The sequence below is a fragment of the Bos indicus genome, chromosome 15, assembly GCF_029378745.1.
Source record: "Bos indicus isolate NIAB-ARS_2022 breed Sahiwal x Tharparkar chromosome 15, NIAB-ARS_B.indTharparkar_mat_pri_1.0, whole genome shotgun sequence".
Taxonomy (NCBI): domain Eukaryota; kingdom Metazoa; phylum Chordata; class Mammalia; order Artiodactyla; family Bovidae; genus Bos; species Bos indicus.
In genome coordinates, this window is record NC_091774.1 from 3,092,197 (window position 1) to 3,113,656 (window position 21,460).

Sequence of the window (21,460 nt, forward strand, 5' to 3'; positions counted from 1 at the left end):
TCCTCTTTAGTTTCCTTCTCCTCTTGCCCTCAATATTTCCCAGCATCAGGGTCTTTTCCAATCAATCAGTTCTTTGCATAAGATGGCCAAAGTATTGGAGTTTCAGCTTCAACATCAGTCCTTCCAATGAACACTCAGGACTGATCTCCTTTAGGATGGACTGGTTGAATATCCTTGCAGTCCAAGGGACCCTCAAGAGTCTTCTCCAACACCACAGTTCAAAAGCATCAATTCTTCAGTGCTCAGCTTTCTTTATAGTCCAACTCTAACATCCATACATGACTACTGGAAAAACCATAGCCTTGACTAGATGGACCCTTGTTGGCAAAGTAATGTCTCTGAGTTTTAATATGTTGTCTAGGTTGGCTATAACTTTCCTTCCAAGGAGTAAGCATCTTTTAATTTCATGGCTGCAGCCACCATCTGCAGTGATTTTGGAGCCCCAAAAAATGAAGTCTGCCACTGTTTCCAATGTTTCCCTATCTATTTGCCATGAAGTGATGGGACCAGATACCATGATCTTAGTTTTCTGAATGTTGAGCTTTAAGCCAACTTTTTCATTCTCCTCTTTCACTTTCATCAAGAGGCTCTTTAGTTCTTACCTCAACATAATAAAGGATATAAATGGCACATCCACAGGAAACATGTTCTCAATGGTGAAAAAAAGAAAACTCAGGAACAATACAAGGGTGCCTACTCTTGCCATTATTATTCACCATAGATTTGGAAGCCCTTTCCATGTCAACCAGAGAAGAAAATAAATAAATAAATAAATGGAATCTGGATTGGAAAAGAAGAAACAAAACTCTCATTGTTTGCAGAGAACATTAAACTATACATAGAAAATGCTAAATACTATCAGAAAATTAATAGAACTAATCAGTGAGTTTAGTAAATTCAAAAGATACAAAATCAGTGCTTGAAAATCTCTTGTGTTCCTGTACACTAACAATGACAAATCAGAAAAGAAATTAAGGAATCAATTCCATTCTCCTTTGCAAGAAAGGAATAAAATTCCCAGGAATAAACCTACCTAAGGAGACAAAAGGCCTGTATACCAAAATTTGCTCATGAAAGAAATCAAAGATGACATAAACAGATAGAGAGATACACCACATTCTCATATTAGATGAATTAATATTGTGAATAGAAGTATACTACCTAAAGCAGTCTACAGATTCAGTGCAATCCCTATTAAATTACCAGTGGCATTTTTTCCCAAAGAATCAGAACAACAACAAAAATCACAATTTGCATGGAAAAATAAAAGACTCCAAACAGCAAAATCAATCTTGAGAAAGAAGAATGAAACCAGGGGAAATCAACCTTCCTAACTTAACACTATCCTACAAAGCTACAGTCATCAAGACAGTATGGTACTGGCACAAAAACAGATATATGGACCAATGTAATAAGACAGAAAACCAAGACACTCACCCATGCACATATGGAAACCTTATCTTTGACAAAGGAGGCAAGAATATACAATGGAGAAAAGACATCCTCTTCAATAAGTGGTATTGGAAAGCTGGACAACTATGTTCAAAAGAAGGAAGGAAAGCTATGACATACCTAGATGGCATATAAAGAACAGGAGACGCTACTTTGCTGGCGAAGGTGTATATATATAGTCAAATCTATGATTTTTCCAATAATCATTTACAGATGTGAGAGTTGGACCATAAAGAATGCTGAGTGCCAAATAATTGATGCTTTCAAACTGTGTGCTAGAGAGGACTGCTGACAGTCCCTTGGACTGCAAGGAGATCAAGTCAGTGAACCCTAAAGGAAATCAAGCCTGAATATTGCTTGTAAGAACTGATGTTGAAGCTAAAGCTCCAGTTCTTAGGGCTCCGGATGCAAAGAACTGAATTATTGGAAAAGACTCTGATGCTAGAAAAGACTGAGGGCAAAAAGAGAAGGGTATGGCAGAGGATCAGATGGTTAGGCAGCATCACTGACTCAATGGACATGAATTTTGGCAATCTCTAGGAGATAGTGTCTCCACAGGGTCACAAAGAGTCAGACACTACTTAGTGATTTAACAGCAACAGCAATAACATGTAAAAGAATAAAAGTAGAACACTTCCTTTCCCCAAATACAAAGATGAACTAATGTGAGACCAGAAACTATAAAACTCATAGCAGAAAACATATACAGCACACTCTGACATAAATCACAGCAAGATCTTCTATGACCCACCCCCTAGAATAATAACATAATTAATAACATAATAATAACATAAATAAACAAATGATACATAATTAAATGCTTTTGCACAGCAAAGCAAACCATAAGCATGATGAAAATATAACACTTGGAATGGAAGAAAATAATTGCAAATGAAACAATTGACAAAGCATTGACCTCCAAAATATTCAAGCCAGCTCAGTATAAGAAAAACAAGCAACTCAATAAAATAATGGGCAGAAGACTTAAACAGACATTTCCCTGTTGGTTCAGATGTTAAAGAATCTGCCTGCAATGCAAGATACCTGAGTTCGATCCCTGGGTTGGGAAGATCCCCTAGAGAATGGATTGTCCACCACTCCATTATTCTTGCAGGGACAATTCCATGGACAGAGAAACCTAGAGGGTTTGGGTTGCAAGTCTATGGGTTGCAAAGAGTCAGATATGACTGAGGGACTTGTCAATGTTCAGTTGCTTAGTTGTGTTTGACTCTTTTCAACCTTATGGACTGCAGCACTCCAGTCTTCCCTGTCCTTCACCATCTCATAGAGTTTGCTCACACTCATGTCCATTGAGTCGATGATGCCATTCAGCCATGTCATCCTTTGTCATTTCCTTCTCTGTAGTCTATGTGTTAGACTGAGTGACTAAACCTTTCAAAGAAGACATACAGATGTCTAACACACATGTGAAAAAAGTGCTCAACATCACTTTTTATTAGAGAAATGCAAATCAAAGTTACAATGGTATATCACCTCCCACTGGTCAGAATGGTCATTATCAAAATACCTTCAGACAATAAGTGCAGCAGACAAAGTGGAGAAAAAGGAACCCTCTTGCACTATTGGTGGGAATGTTAATCAATACAGCCAGTATGGAGATTTATTTAAAAAGCTAGGAATAAAACTACCATATGATCCAGTAGTCCCACTACAGGGCATATACCCTGAGAAAACCACAATTCTAAAAGACACATGTACTTCAATGTTCATTGCAGCACTTTTTGCAAAAGCCAGGGCATGAAAACATCCCAGATGTCCATCAACAGGTGAATGAATAAAGAAGCTGTGGTACATATATACATTAAAATGTCACTCAGCTATTAAAAAAAAAAAAATGTTTGAGTCAGTTCCAGTCAGGTGATGAACCTAGAGCCTGTTATACAGACTGAAGTATGTCAGAAACAGAAAAACAATATCATATATTAATGCATATATATGGAATCTAGAAAAATAGTACTGATGAACCTGTTTGCAGTGTGGCAGTGGGAACATACGCATACAGAACAGACTTGTGGACACAGTGGGGGAAGGAGAGGGTGGGACAAATTGAGAGAGTAGCACTGACATAAATACATATGTAAAATAGATAGCCAGTGTAAAATTTGAATGATGCAGGGAGCTCAGCTGGGTATTCTTTGATAACCTAAAGGGTGGAATGGGGTTGGGGGGGGAGGAGGGAGTTTCAGGAGGGAGGGGACATATTTGTCCTTATGGCTAATCATGTTGTTGCATGACAGAAACCAACACAACATTGTAAAGCAATTATTTTCCTGTTAAAAATAAATACATTAAAAAACAAACAAGAAAAAAAGAAGCGCCTTTACTTCTTGCCAGAATCCTAATTCTTCACAATTAACTTATGTGATTTCATGCTGTTTTCTTTTTTTTTTTTTTTTGCCTTTATAAGTTTCCCCCATTCTTATGGTCTGGCAGACAAAATTCACGTGTTTCTTGAATCTGTCTCCCAGGCTATATTCCTCAGATTGGCTCAAATAAAACTCTTTGCAATTCTTAAAAAAATAAAACAAAATAAATCTCTTGATTGTAACCTAAGTACCTTTTCTTTTCTTGCCATTTCAGAATGGAAATGACAAACTAACTTTAGAGCACAAAATAATTATATATCTCATTATAGTTTTGATTTCTCTAATTATGAGTGATGCTGAACATATTTTCATGTGTTTGCTTGCCATCTATATGTTTCCTTTGGAGAAATGTCTGTTTAGGTTTTCTGTCCATTTTCTGATTGAGTTGTTATTTTTTCTGATATTGAGTTTCATGAGCTGCTTGTATATTTTGAAAATTAATCCACTGTCAGTTGTTTCATTTGCAATTATTTTATCTTATTCTGAGGGTTGTCCTTTCATCTTGTTTATAGTTTTCTATGCTGCACAAAAGCTTTTAAGTTTAATTAGGTCCCATTTGTTTATTTTTATTTCCATTTCCATTATTGTAGGAGGTGGGTCAAAAAGAATCTTGCTGTGGTTTCTGTCAAAGTGTTCTGCATATATTTTCTTCTAACAGTTTTATAGTTTCTGGCCTTAAATTTAGATCTTTAATCCATTTCGAGATTCTTTTTGTGTATGGTTTAATTCATTTTCATGTAGTTCTCCAGTTTTCCCACCACCACTCACTGAAGGGGATGATTTTCCTCCATTGTTTGTTCTTGCCTTTGTCAAAGATAAGGTGCCCATAGGTGCAAGGGTTTACCTATGGGCTTTCTGTCTTGTTCCACTTTTTTTTTTTTTGGGGGGGGGGACAATTTTATATGGTCTTGAATAACTGTAGCTTTGTACTGTAGCCTAAAGTCAGGAAAGTTGAACTACTATATGACCTAGCAACTGCATTACTGGGCATATACCCTCTGAAAACTGTAAGTTAAAAAGACACATGTACTGGAATGTTCACAGCAAATGGCAACCCACTCCAGTACTCTTGCCTGGAAAATCCTGTGGACGGAGAAGCCTGGTAGGCTTCAGACCATGGGGTCACAAAGAGTCAGACATGACTGAGCGACTTCACTTTTACTTTTCACTTTCATGCACTGGAGAAGGAAATGGCAACCCACTCCAGTGTTCTTGCCTGGAGAATCCCAGGGACGGCAGAGCCTGGTGGGCTGCCATCTATGGGGTCGCGCAGAGTCGGACACGACTGAAGTGACTTAGCAGTAGCAGTAGGGCATGGAAGCAACCTAGTTGTCCATCAACAGATGAATGGATTGAAAAATGGTAATATATATGTGTGTGTGTGTGTGTGTGTGTATAAATGGAGTATTAGTCATAAAAAAGAATGAATCTAAGTCAGTTAATATGAGGTGGATGAACCTATAACCTGTTACACAGAGTGAAATAATACAGAATGAAAAAACAAATAGTGAATCTGGAAAAATAGTATTGATGAACCTGTTTGCAGGGCAGGAATAGAGACTCAAACATAGGGATTGAACTTGTGGGCACAGTGAGGGAAAGAGAGGTGGGTTTTTTTGAGAGATTAGCATTGATATATATATACACTACCATGTGTAAAATAGATAGCTAGTAGCAGGAAGCAGTTATAGAGTAGAGCAAACTCAGCTCCGTGCTCTGTGCTGACCTAGAGGGCTAGGAAGTGGTGGGCAGGGGGCTTAAGAGGGCTGGGGGTTGGGTGTGATTATGGATGATTGTTGTACAGCAGAAACCAATACAACATTGTGAAGTAATTATCCTCCAATCTAAAGCATCCCTTGAGATAAATGTAAAATATTTCAGGTAATATTAGGTTTCTGGATGATAAGGGACTGAATTTAGTTAGGTGGTCATAGAGGGCCTCTGAATAGGCCTATGGATGATATGAAGGAACACACTGCACACAGTTCTAGGCAAACAAACAACTTTTCAGATGGATGAAATATTAAATGCATAGTCTCTAAGGTAGAAAATGATTATACACTAGAAGATAAACAGAAGGCCAATGTGGGCCAGAGAATGAGCGAGGGGGAGAACACCAGTGGAGAAGGTCAGATAATTGGACAGAGGCCAGAGCATGTTCAGTGACCCCATTCAGGAATATTTGACCTAACTATAATATTTAATTAACAACTTAGGATAAGAAAACTTTTAATAAATGATTATCAAATTTTAACCTTTCAAAAGGTAGGAAATACTTCTTACGCCTTAAAGGATGATATAATAATTCATTATGATTTAGTGACATGATCTTAGTTGTGCTACTAGCTAAACTTATACTAGTAGATAGAAGCTCAGTTAACAAAGATAGATATTAGTTTCTCTATTGTTTTAAGAAGAGGATTGGATAACATTATTGCACTTTTTTTTTCATCTCTGAAAATTGCTTTAGAGAATTTTCTTCCTATAGATCATAGCAGCAATTCAAATCCAGCAAAAATAAATAAATAAGAAATAAGTAGATCCACTGTGGTCTTTAAATTTTTAAATTATCTTTCAGATGAGAAAGTTCTGAAATGTTCTGAGAATCTCTATGAATTTGCAATTACCTTTAAGGTTTCAGGAAATAATATGATTATAAAGAAAAAAGGAAAGCACAGAATTCTAATACATGTTGATTTAGGGCTTTATGGTTCAATTTGTATCTTTTTTTAAAATCTCTAATTGAGTGAATTTTTTATTGTATTTCCAGATACTTCATGTATTATATTGCACGTTGCCCTATTCTGATTTATCATATTTTGAAATGTAATTTATATATTATAAAATTCACCATTTTGAAATATAAATTCACTGATTTTAGGATATTTACAAATTTGTGCAGTTATCACCATTATTTAATTCTAGAATATTTTCATCAATCCCCAAAGAAAACTTGTGCCCCTTGACAGTTACTCTCCTCCCCCTTTATCCTATCCGTGAACAAACATTAATTGACTTTCAATTTCTATGGATTTCTCTGTTATGAACATTTAATATAAATGGAGTTGTACAACATGTGTATAAGGTGGGGCTCCCTCGTGGCTCAGAAGTTAAAGCATCTGCCTGGAATGCGGGAGACCTGGGTTCGATCCCTGGTTCAGGGAAGATCCCCTGGAGAAGGAAATGGCAACCCACTCTAGTACTCTTGCTGGAGAATCCCATGGAGGGAGGAGCCTGGTAGGCTACAGTCCATGGGGTCGCAAAGAGTCGGACAGGACTGAGCGACTTCACTTTCACTTTTCACTTTCATACAACATGTGGCTTTTCTTTGGCTTGGCATCTTTCACTTAGCATGAAGATTTCAAGTTTTGTCTACATTGTTGCATGTATGTATTCCATTCCTTTTAGTTGAATAATATTCTATTGTATGAATTTGACATTTTATTAATATTTATCTACTAAGATGCTAATGAGCATTTGAATTTCTCCTATTTTTTTGGCTATTATAAATAATGCTGCTGTGAAAACACATGAGTCTTTGTGTAAATATAGGCTTTTTAGGAGTGGATTTGAGGATTATTTGACTCTATGCTTAACTTTCTGAGGAACTGCCAGACTGTTTCCCAAAGCAGCTGAAACATTTTTACATTACCATCAGCTAAGGAGATCAGCCCTGGTTTTTCTTTGGAAGGAATGATGCTAAAGCTGAAGCTCCAGTACTTTGGCCACCTCATGCGAAGAGTTGACTCATTGGAAAAGACTCTGATGCTGGGAGGTATTGGGGGCAGGAGGAGAAGGGGACGACAGAGGATGAGATGGCTGGATGGCATCACCGACTTGATGGACGTGAGTCTGAGTGAACTCCGGGAGTTGGTGATGGATAGGGAGGCCTGGCATGCTGCGATTCATGGGGTTGCAAAGAGTCGGACATGACTGAGCGACTGATCTGATCTGATGTATAATGGTTCCAGTGTCTCCATATCCTTTCTACTCTAGCATATTTTTGGACTTATAAATGAATGTGTTTTAGAAGAGAGATTGGATAGGAATTTTTTTTTTTTCAGATTACATAATAGAGAAATTCAAATTTACATTTAAAATGGACTATTTTGCAAACAGTCTTTACTGTAGATGTTTTATAAAGTTAATTTCCTTTAAGATAAGTGCAGACAAGTAGGGCATAAAGATGCTATTACTGATTCTTGTGATGGAATATTTTATCCGTAATATATTCAAGTAACATTAATCCTTTTTTTATAATTCAGACGTTTTATGTGTTTGATATCCTATCCTAAAAGAAGGAAAATTTATGGATGATGCCTATTACATTTCAGAGTGGATTCATGGGACATGACTACATGGTCATCAAGTGATGAAACGGTATAAGATGAGAACCTAGGGGTAGATTCTAGGTCAGCTGCCAATGGACAATGTTGTGTCCCTGGAGAGTTCTAATTCCAAATTAGGTATTTCATTCTTAGGTCAACATTACAGAGTGAAGGCATACCAAGATACTCCATCAGGAAAAAAGATCAATAAAAAGGCAATCAGAATATATACAGAGCTCCAGAAAAGATAGTTTTGGGGACATGTGAAAAATAGGTAAATAGTTATTTACTCCAAAATGACAAGCTGCTGGTGGTGTTTTAGTTTCCAGGGTGTGAACATAGCAGAACTGTGACTGTTTTAGGAGAGGTTTGAAATACTAAGCAGGTTACAAACATAAGCATGTGGGAAAAGGAGCCAAAATAAAAACCAAGTAGTAAGTAATAAGTACTTGATCTTAATAAGAGCATAAAGATAAAAAGTGTAACCTGAGAGAAGTTGTTGGTCAGCAATGGCTGTGCTCCAGGTTTGAGGAAATGAGATGAAATTCCTAAAACCCGCTGATGAGTCCTGGGGTCTGGTGTCCCTTGTTAGCCTGCTAGGGTGTTGACTCAGGAAACACAGTTTATTTTTGGATAATGGCGGTTTTATAAGGGAGAGGGTGGGATGATTTGGGGGAATGTCATGGAAACATGTATAATATCATATAAGAAATGAATCATCACTCCAGGTTCTATACAGGATCCTTGGGGCTGGTGCACTGGGATGACCCGGAGGGATAGTACTGGGGGGTGAGATGGAAGGAGGGTTCAGGATGGGGAACACGTGTACTCCTGTGGCGGATTCATGTTGATGTGTGGCAGAACCAATACAATATTGTAAATTAATTAGCCTCCAATTAAAATAAATAAATTTAAATTAAAAAAATAAATTTACCTAAATTCTGTATGCATGGGCAAGTCACCGAAATCTGAGTCTGATGTTGCTTAAATATTTCCCTTCTCTAGTTTTTTTTATTCTGGAAATTGGGGAATTATTCTGAAAGTCAGTAAAACTCAGGTTGGAAAAAAGCAGTTTAATCTTTAAAAGGAGATAAGCAGAGGCAGGGGAAAATAAAGCAAAGGCTGCTAATATGTATATGCTATTACATTTAAGAAGGGAAACAAGATTAAAGGCACATCAAGAGAGATGCATTTTAACAAAATGAGACTCACTTTTTTATTTTTTTCCCTCATTTTTTAACCTTCTCACACCTCAAATACACACATACATGCACACACAAACACATACACCATGTCTTACTGGTTCACTTTTGTTAATGTACCCCATTTTGTCCCCCTTCTTTCTATCATCCCTCTTTAGTGCCTCATGCTTTTTTTTTGCAGAAATTTCACTGATTACTAATCATTCTCTTTTGAGACCACTTTGCTCAATTTTTTTCACTCTTTCTCTCTTCGTCATTTCCCACAACACTATATGAAAGACTGTCCAAAACCTCAGACTACTTACACTATCCCCATGACAAAAATCTTTTTAAATTCTGTATCACTTTTAGGATAAGTTCAAAACTTATAAGCATTATGTCTAGATTTGGCCCCTAAATATCTTTCCAAATTCATCACATGTCAGGGGTGGGGGGGGGGTTAAAAAAATTCTATATTTTGTATCAGTTCAGTTCAGTTCAGTTGCTCAGTCATGTCTGACTCTTTGCGACCCCATGAATCACAGCACACCAGGCCTCCCTGTCCATCACCAACTCCCGGAGTTCACCCAAACTCATGTGCATCAAGTCTGTGATGCAATCTAGCCATCTCATCCTCTGTCTTCCCCTTCTCCTCTTGCCCCCAATTCCTCCCACCATCAGGGTCTTTTCCAATGAGTCAACTCTTCGCATGAAGTGGCCAAAGTACTGGAGTTTCAGCTTTAGCATCATTCCTTCCAAAGGACACCCAGGACTGATCTCCTTTAGAATGGACTGGTTGGATCTCCTTGCAGTCCAAGGGACTCTCAAGAGTCTTCTCCAACACCACAGTTCAAAAGCATCAATTCTTTGGTGCTCAGCTTTCTTCACAGTCCAACTCTCACATCCATACATGACCACTGGAAAAACCTTGACTAGACAGACCTTTGTTGGCAAAGTAATACCTCTGCTTTTTAATATGTTATGTAGGTTGGTCATAACTTTCCTTCCAATGAGTAAGTGTTTTTTTTTTAATTTCATGGCTGCAATCACAGCACATTGAGATTTCCTTTTTCTCTTTGGTTCAACTTCATTATTTTTGTCACCTCTAAGGTGTAAGCTCCATAGAAGAATAATTTTTTCTTAGTGCTGTTTATTTACTAAAGAAATTTATTAAATACTTGGCTCATAGCAATGTGCTCCATAACTCTTTGATTAAAAGTGAGCATGCATGGCCAAATGTATTGTTAATGAAGATACAGATTCAATGTTTTCTTTTAATCATAAAGGTTCTTAGAATCTGTAGTATAGAACTGTACATCATTATTTACTACCTTGGTATAAACAATGACATTTTGTTATTAACTTTTCTGTGCCTTGGTTTCCTCAAGTGTACAATAGGATTAATACATAGAGTTACTGCAAGAGGTTAATGTAAGAGTTTAATAAAATGAGATAAAGCATGAAAAGGGCTGTGAAAGTGTCTGGCACACTGTAAGCATGTAACAAATATGTGTGATAATGATGATAATGGTATGGCTGTGATGATTATGATAGTGATAATGATGTTTTCCATTTGAATAAGCTAATCCTATATTTCTATGTCTTTTTGGGAACTGTGGAAAGGGGAAATGAAGCTATTATGTGTTAAGCACTATCAATTTCATAATTTATTTTCACTTAGTCCACTCAAGCCATTTCTTTTTGTTCAATCTATTTAATGTTATATTCATCATAATTTAAGCTACATTATTTTCCATTTTCTTACTTGATAGGAGAGAGTATATTTGACATAGTTCTAAACCAATTACAGATGTAATAATTCATATCCCTTAATTTTTTTAATTTAAGAATTTGTATATTTTATTTTTAATTAATTAATTTAACTGGAGGATAACTACTTTACTGTATTGTCATGGCTTTTGCCACACATCAGCATGAATTGGCCACAGATATACATGTGTTCCCCTATTCTGAACTATCCTCCCATCTCCCTCTCCACCCTGTCCCTCTGGGTTGTTCCAAGGCTCCAGTTTGGGTGCCTTGCTTCATGCATTGAACTTGCACTGGTCATCTGTTTTACATATGGTAATGTACATGTTTCAATGTTATTGTCTCAAATCATATTATCCTTGCCTTCTCCTAGAGTCCAAAAGTCTGTTCTTTATATCTGTGTTTGCTTTGCTACCCTGCATGTAGGATCATCCTTACTGCCTTTCTAAATGCCATTTATTAATATACAGTAACTAACATGTAATTAATTAACACAGTAATTAATTAATATGCATTAATATACATTATTTGCCTTTCTCTTTTTCACTGACTTCACTCTGTATAATGGACTCCAGGTTCATCCACTTCATTAGAACTGATGCAAATGCATTCCTTTTTATAACTGAGTAATATTCTATTGTGTATATGTACCACAACTTCCTTATCCATTCATCTGCTGATGGACATCTAGGTTGCTTCCATGATCAAGCTATTGTAAATAGTGTTGCAATGAACATTGAGGTACATGTGTCTCTTTCAATTCTGGTTTCCTCAGGGTGTATGGTCAGCAGTAGGATTGCTGGTTTGTATGGCAGTTGTAGTCTCAGTTTTTAAAGGAATCTTCACACTGTTCTCCATAGTGCCTGTACCAGTTTGCATCCCCACCATCAGAGTAAGAGGGTCCCCTTTTCTTCACACCCTCTCCAGCATTTATTGTTTGTAGACTTTTTGAGGATGACCGTTCTGACCAGTGTGAGATGTTACCTCACTGTTAGTAAGAACACTCACTTAAAGAAGGGAAAACAATTATCCAGTGCACACATTAACTGTCAGGCATTCTATCTATGAATCTAATATGGGTCATACTGGATCATCTCATCACTCAGATAAAACTGCTTTGCACAACTGAGGATGAGGCAGTTCCATGCACTACAATTATAATTGTTAAAATCTTTCCTCTGCTTAAGCTCTTACAAGGACTTGATCCAAACTGAAGTATATATTAAACAGAAATAGGTAGTTTCTGCCCTTTCAGTTCTTAGAATACTCTGGTGTAATGAAAAGCACTTGAGACTTTGAGAAAAATAAATGAAATGTTACTGCTCTGTTTTGCTTCTTAGACAAGACCTAAGTATGACCACTCTTTAAAAAAGATATAAACAAATTGAAACAGTCAGAAGGGAAAGAGTAAGATCATGAAGTGACTCAAAAAGCGGGTAATACTGAAAGAAGCAGGGGGGACCAAACAAAGAGTAGACTCAAGGAACAAAAAAAAATATGACTTTGAATACTTGATATTCTGTCATATAAATAATCTTTTTCATACCACTAAAATAAGCAGAATTGTAACCATTGGGTTTAAGAGAGAAAGAAACATATTATGATGTTCCTAGCATTATCAATCTCATTTGCCTTTCGCATAATCGTATACCAGGTAGATTTAATAATTGTTTTGTGCATCTAGTGGCAATGTAGTGATCTCTACTATTGTTATGATATTACCATATAATACTGTAGAAGAATTATGAACTTGAAATTGGACAAACGATGTATTGCTGATCCTATTTGTGACACCAATCGTCTCACTGTTCACACTGTTTGCTGAACTCAGGAGAAGGAAAGGCATGAGCTAAGAGCCTGGAAGGAGACTCGACGAGATGTAGGAACTGCAGACATGTTTATTCTCTCCTGGCTCACACAGCAGCTGTAGCAAGTATTCTCTCCTGTCTGGTGCAGCAGCCATAGCAGCAGAAATGAATATCCTCACCTCTTGTGGCTGACTCAATAGCTGTGACAGAGCAGTAACACTGCCACTTTGTAGATGGATCTCAGATAGGTGTACAGCACACAGCCCGTGACCAAGTGAGTACCTCATGATGCACATGCACTGTGCTATAAATGAGCTCAGCTGTTACATAGCCATTATTTACAAAACTTGGGGCAAGAGAGCCTGAACATGCCGTCTTGGGTATTTTGCTCTCTCCTCACACTTGAGTTCTTTTTTTTTAATTTCTTCCTCAATTTTTATTTATTTATTTTTAATAGAAATTTATTTATTTTAATTGGAGGTTAATTACTTTACAATATTGATTTCTAATCCTGAGTTTGCCACTTACTTTTTGAGGAAATTATGCAGTTTCTCTAGGTCTCAGAACTTTTTATTTCCAAAACAGGAACGTTTTTATTTCATAGCAGGGTGACATATGTGAAGTACATACCATATGGTTGTTATTGTTGTTCAGTTGCTAGGTCATATCTGATTCTTTGAGACCCATGGGCTGTAGCTCCTCTGTCCTTCACTATCTCCTAAAGTTTGCTCAACCCCTGTCCATTTAGTTGGGGATGCTATAAAACCATCTCATCCTCTGTCACTCTCTTCTCCTTTTGCCTTCAATCTTTCCCAGCATAAGGGTTTTTTCCAATAGTCAGCTTTTTGCATCAGGTGGCCAAAGTATTGTATTCATTAGGATTGACGGGTTTGATCTCCTTACAGTCCAAGAGACTGTCAAGAGTCTTCTCCAGCACCACAGGTCAAAAGCATAAGTTCTTCAGTGCTCAGCTTTCTATATAGTATAACTCTCACATCCCTACATTACTCCTGGATAAATCACAGCTTTGACTATATGGATATTTTAGTATTCTGCCTAGGTTTATCATAGTTGAAACAAGCATCTTTTAATTTCATGGCTGCAGTCCTCATCAGTAGTGATTTTGGAGCTCAAGAAAAAAATCTGCCACTGTTTCCAAATTTTTCCCTTCTATGTACTACTATGAAGTGATGGGACTAGGTGCCATCTTCTAAGTTTTTTTCTTTTCTTTTTTTAATATTGAGTTTCAAGCCAGCTTTTTTATTCTTCTCTTTCACCCTCATCAAGAAGCTCTTTAGTTTCTCTTCAGTTTCTGTCATTAGAATGATATGATTTGCATATCTGAGGTTGATATTTCTCCTGGAAATTTTGATTCCAGCTTGTGTTTCATTGAGCCCAGCATCTTGTACAAAGTACTCTTGCATGTAAGTTAAATAAGCAGGGTGACCATATACAGTTTTTATCCTTCTCAATTTTGAATGAATCAGTTGTTCCATGTCCAGTTTTAATTGTTGTTTCTTGACCTGATTCTCAGGAGACAGGTAAGGTGGTCTGGTACTCTCATTTCTTTAAGAATTTTCCACAATTTGTTGTGATCCACAGAGTCAAAGACTTTATCATTGTCAGTGAAGTAGAAGTAAATGTTTTCCTGGAACTCCCTTGCTTTCTCCATGATCCAACAAATGTTCATAATTTGATTTCTAGCTCCACTGCCTCTTCAAAACCCAGCTTGTATATGTGGAATTTTTCAGTTAATGTACGACTGAAGCCTAGCTTGAATTTTAAGCATAACTTTGTTAGCATGTGAAATAAGTGTAATTGTTCAGTGGTTGGAACATTCTTCACCATTCCCCATATTTGGGATTAAAATGAAAACTGACCATTTCTAGTTCTGTGACCACTACTAAGTTTTCCAAATTTGCTGGTATATTGAGTGCAGCCCTTAATAGCATCACCTTTTAGAATTTTAAATAGCTCAGTGGGAATTATATCACCTCCTCTAGGTTTGCTCTTCAGTTCAGTTCAGTTCAGTTCAGTCGCTCAGTCATGTCCAACTCTTTGCGACCCCATGAATCACAGCACGCCAGGCCTCCCCGTCCATCACTAACTCCTGGAGTTCACTCAGACTCACGTCCATTGAGTCAGTGATGCCATCCAGCCATCTCATCCTCTGGCGTCCCCTTCTCCTCCTGCCCCCAATCCCTCCCAGCATCAGAGTCTTTTCCAATGAGTCAACTCTTCACATGAGGTGGCCAAAGTACTGGAGTTTCAGCTTTAGCATCATTCCTTCCAAAGAAATCCCAGGGCTGATCTCCTTCAGAATGGACTGGTTGGATCTCCTTGCAGTCCAAGGGACTCTCAAGAATCTTCTCCAACACCACAGTTCAAAAGCATCAATTCTTTGGTGCTCAGCTTTCTTTACAGTCCAACTCTCACATCCATACATGACCACTGGAAAAATCATAGCCTTGACTAGATGGACCTTCGTTGGCAAAGTAATGTCTCTGCTTTTGAATATGCTATCTAGGTTGCTCATAACTTTCCTCCCAAGGAGTAAGCATCTTTTAATTTCATGGCTGCAGTCACCATCTGCAGTGATTTTGGAGCCCCCAAAAATAAAGTCTGACACCGTTTCCACTGTTTCCCCATCTATTTCCCATGAAGTGATGGAACCAGATGCCATGATCTTTGTTGTCTGAATGGTGAGTTTTAAGGCAACTTTTTCACTCTCCACTTTCACTTTCATTAAGAAGCTTTTTAATTCCTCTTCAGATTTACTCTTAGTGATCAACAGATAAAGCCATAAGTATCATCTGACGTGGGGTTTCCAGGTGGCTCAGTGGTAAAGAATCTGCCTGCCAATGTTGGAGACCCAGGAGAGACCCAGGAGATTCAGGTTTAATCCCTTGGCTTGGAATCCCCTAGAGGGGAAAATGGCAACCCACTCCAGTATTCTTGTCTGGGAAATCTCATGGACAGAGGAGCCTGGAGGCTACAGACTATAGGGTCCCAAAGAGTTGGACATGACTGAGCATGCCTGAATGCCATCTAATGAGGGCTTCCCTGGTGGGTTAGTGGTAAAGAATCCACCTGTCAATGAAGGAGACAGGGATTTGATCCGTGGGTTGGGAAGATATCCTGGAGGAGGGAATGGCATCCGACTGCAGTGTTCTTGCCTGGAAAATCCCATGGACAGAGGAGTCTGGCTGGCTATAGACCATGGGGTTGCAAAGAGTTGAACATTGCTGAGCTACTAAGCAAGATATATATATATATATATATATATATATATATATATATATATATACACATATATAGTTATATAGTTATATAGTTATATAGTTATACATATATATTTGCATTTAGAATAGTGCTTCCTAAGCTAGGCATGCATCCAAACCACCTGGAGCATTTGTCAGAAACTGAAAAGTAAAGCCCCACCCCTAGAGTCCTCAAATCAGTAGATTTGTCGTGAGGAATAAAAATTTGCTGTTATATCGATTGATATGACTCTCAATTATTCTCAGTTGTTACTGATACTGTTGACCCAGTAATTGCATTTTGAAGTTCATTCATCTATAGTGCTATATTCCATGGATGTGCCATACTTTTTATTCATTACACTCCTGATAAAAATTTGGATATTATGAATAGCACGTACCTGATCATGTGTACATGTACTTGGGTATCTTAGGATGAGTAGATAGATTAGTAGATAAATAAAAATCACAGTGGTGTGGTTTATGCATATATTTATTCATAGATGATATTGTCCAATATCTTAAAAACAGTACCACGAATCTGTATTTCTACCAATCAAAGGGAAGTCTGGTGATTTTACAAATGTAACAGCTTTTACATTAAAAACATTGTCTACAATATATATGGACCTAACAGAAGCAGAAGATATTAATAAGAGATGGCAAGAATACACAGAAGAACTGTACAAAAAAGATCTTCACGACCCAGATAATCACGAAGGTGTGATCACTCACCTAGAGCCAGACATCCTGGAATGTGAAGTCAAGTGGGCCTTAGAAAGCATCACTATGAACAAAGCTAGTGGAGGTGATCGAATTCCAGTTGAGATATTCCAAATCCTGAAAGATGATGCTTTGAAAGTGCTGCAATCAATATGTCAGCAAATTTGGAAAACTCAGCAGTGGCCACAGGACTGGAAAAAGTCAGTTTTCATTCCAATCCCAAAGAAAGGCAATGCCAAAGAATGCTCAAACTACCGCACAATTGCACTCATCTCACATGCTAGTAAAGTAATGCTCAAAATTCTCCAAGCCAGGCTTCAGCAATATGTGAACCATGAACTTCCTGATATTCAAGCTGGTTTTAGAAAAGACAGAGGAACCAGAGATCAAATTGCCAACATCTGCTGGATCATGGAAAAAGCAAGAGAGTTCCAGAAAAACATCTATTTTGGCTTTATTGACTAAGCCAAAGCCTTTGACTGTGGGGATCACAATAAACTGTGGACAATTCTTCAAGAGATTGGAATACCAGACCACCTGATCTGCCTCTTGAGAAATTTGTATGCAGGTCAGGAAGCAACAGTTAGAACTGAACATGGAACAACAGACTAGTTCCAAATAGGAAAAGGAGTTCGTCAAGGCTGTATATTGTCACCCTGTTTCTTTAACTTATATGCAGAGTACATCATAAGAAACACTAGGCTGGAAGAAGCACAAGCTGGAATCAAGATTGCCAGGAGAAATATCAATAACCTCAGATATGCAGATGACACCACCCTTATGGCAGAAGGTGAAGAGGAACTCAAAAGCCTCTTGATAAAAGTGAAAGTGGAGAGTGGAAAAGTTGGCTTAAAGCTCAACATTCAGAAAACGAAGATCATGGCATCCGGTCCCATCACTTCATGGGAAATAGATAGGTAAACAGTGGAAACAGTGTCAGACTTTATTTTTCTGTGCTCCAAAATCATCTACAGATGGTGACTTCAGCCATGAAATTAAAAGACGCTTACTCCTTGGAAGGAAAGTTATGACCAACCTAGATAGCATATTGAAAACCAGAGACATTACTTTGCCAACGAAGGTCCGTCCAGTCAAGGCTATGGTTTTTCCTGTGGTCATGTATGGATGTGAGAGTTGGACTGTGAAGAAAGCTGAGTGCCGAAGAATTGATGCTTTTGAACTGTGGTGTTGGAGAAGACTCTTGAGAGTCCCTTGGACTACAAGGAGGTCCAACCAGTCCATTCTGAAGGAGATCAGCCCTGGGATTTCTTTGGAAGGAATGATGCTAAAGCTGAAACTCCAGTACTTTGGCCACCTCATGTGAAGAGTTGACTCATTGGAAAAGACTCTGATGCTGCGAGGGATTGGGGGCAGGAGGAGAAGGGGACGCCAGTGGATGAGATGGCTGGATGTCATCACTGACTTGATGGACGTGAGTGTGAGTGAACTCTGTGAGTTGGTGATGGACAGGGAGGCCTGGCATGCTGTGTTTCATGGGGTTTCAAGGAGTCAGACACGACTGAGCGACTGATCTGATCTGATGTATGTTATGCTCATGTACTCAGTCACTCAGTCGTTTCTGACTCTTTGAGACTCTATGGACTATTACCGTCCAGGTTCCTCTGTTCATAGAATTTCTCTGACAAGAATACTGGAGCAGGTTGTCATTTCTTCCTCCAGAGGGGTCTTCCTGGCCCAGGGCTCAAATCTGAATTTTTTGCATCTCCTGCAGTGGCAGGCAGATTCTTTCGCACTCAGCCACCTGGAAATCTTATGAATGCAATGGTATCTCATAATTTGAACTTGAATTTTTCCAATAAATAATATGTTGGCACATGTTTCACTAAACATCCTCTTTTGAAGGCTTTTGTTTAATTTAGTACTGATTTATCTATATTTTTCTAGTTTATAGGACTTCTTTGTCTATTTGTTCGATATAGGTTCTGTCTCTATGAGGAGTCTAGTCAGATGAAGACAATAGATGATCTCACAGAGATATCCATAGTCCAAAACAAAGGAAAGAAGCACCAAAGGAAGTTCTAACTCTCAATGATGAAGATGAAATGTATGAAAGATCTTCCAGACCTGAAGGATATTTATGGAAATGAGGGGCATCACAGAAATAATCTGTAAATACCCGTCCAGATGGAAGGACAGGTATCTTTATAGATACCTTTGAGTATGAAGGACTTGAATGTAAAATGACTCCTCCTCCAATATCTCAGCTCTATGGAAAGACTACTAAATTTAGGCAGAGACAGAGGAGAGTAAAGATGGAAACGGAATGAGATTCGAGTTTCTTCTAACCAACAGTTCTTAAGATTGAAATGAATTTACATCAGAAAAATGCCCTTGATTTTCTGCTCACTTAAATTTGTGAATAAAGTTGTAGAGAAAATGGATGACATTCTCATTCTATGAGAAAGTTTTCATAATCTTTATTTTTTAATTTAAAATGACATATTCATTTGTTTATGCTATTACATTGCTTCTTTCTCAAATTGAAGTTCATATATTGGTTTAAATCAAACTTTGGGGCTGAGAAAATTATAGTGCTAAAAGACAAAATGCTGCTAATTTTGTGTCTTTGTCAAAAGGTCTTCTGACTACATGTAAGTAGCTATGAAGGATTTCCCCATATCAAAGCAAAACTTTCTATTTGCATTTGACCATTAAGTGTAGCATATCTATTTGAGGAATGCTATGAGAAGGGCAAAGAGATCCAACCAGTCCACTCTAAAGGAGATCAGTCCTGGGTGTTCTTTGGAAGGACTGATGCTAAACCTGAAACTCCAGTACTTTGGCCACCTCATGTGAAGAGTTCACTCCTTGGAAAAGACTCTGATGCTGGGAGGGATTAGGGGCAGGAGGAGAAGGGGAAGACAGAGGATGAGATGGCTGGATGGCATCACCGACTCGATGGACATGAGTCTGAGTGAACTCCGGGAGTTTGTGATGGACAGGGAGGCCCGGTGTGCTGCAATTCATTGGGTCACAAAGAGTCGAACACGACTGAACGACTGAGCTGAACTGAACTGATGAGAAGGGAAATGGTGACCAACACATATCCCTCTTTGACCAGGGTTCTCAGGACTGTGCATGCCTGACACAAACACCGAACTCTGTGTCCATAACACTGACTTTCGCTTATGTGGCAAATAAAGCATAGCAGTGAATATCAGAAAAATGCTTATAAAATGACTAAATCTTTCCCTTAGAACTAGTGTCATTCAAAGTATTTTTAATTCAATTAGTTTTAGAATTTTACCAAACCAATGCTATATGAAAATGCAAGCCATGTTTTATGACGCACATGATTTTTCATTTCTTATAGAATTGTAATGTTCTTCAAATTCTTGCAGTGTTAGTGAATGAAAGAATTAGAAAACAGTAAAATCAGTTAGTTACTTAGTGTTCTAAATCAGGACATGTTTAAATTGAAGTTCTACTTTTATAATAAAAGTATAGGTTGTAATTTTTTTCCTTCTATAAACCTTATAGAGATGTCATAGTACTTTTAATATAACTTCAAGAAACAATTTAAAATCAAGACTTATTCAACTATATTTTACTCAGGGAAATGAAACAGTGATTATAGAGTTGATAATTATATAATTTAAAGTATTTTGAATATAAAACGATCTTTTAGCCTCTTTAAAAGAACCAAAATGTTTAAAAACTATCCAAAACTAAAATGTCTGACTTGTGACAATTTAGATACAGGACAACTTAAGATGAAAGAGGTTTCTTCCATCTTCTGAAAGCTAGAATTTTTTTGTTTGTTTGTTTGTTTGTTTTTTTTTCCCTGAAATATTATATACTTAGTTCAAAATTACAAAATGCTTTAATACTCTAAACATAAAGACATACACAAAATAACATCATAAATATATGTGTATTCACAAGCTTATTTGTCATATTTACTTCAGATAATTCCTTTTTATTTTATTTTTTTTAGTGTGATTTTCTTTTTTTTATTATAATTTTTTTATTTTTTTTTAAACTTTACAATATTGTATTAATTTTGCCAAATATCGAAATGAATCCGCCACAGGTATACATGTGTTCGCCATCCTGAACCCTCCTCCCTCCACCCTCCCCATACCATCCCTCTGGGTCGTCCCAGTGCACCAGCCCCAAGCATTCAGTATCGTGCATCGAACCTGGACTGGTGACTCGTTTCATACATGATATTATACATGTTTCAGTGTCATCCTCCCAAATCTTCCCACCCTCTCCCTCTCCCACAGAGTCCATAAGACTGATCTATACATCAGTGTCTCTTTTGCTGTCTCGTATATAGGGTTATTGTTACCATCTTTCTAAATTCCATATATATGTGTTAGTATACTGTATTGGTGTTTTTCTTTCTGGCTTACTTCACTCTGTATAATAGGCTCCAGTTTCATCCACCTCATTAGAACTGATTCAAATGTATTCTTTTTAATGGCTGAGTAATACTCCATTGTGTATATGTACCATAGCTTTCTTATTCATACATCTGCTGATGGATGTCTAGGTTGCTTTCATGTCCTGGCTATAATAAACAGT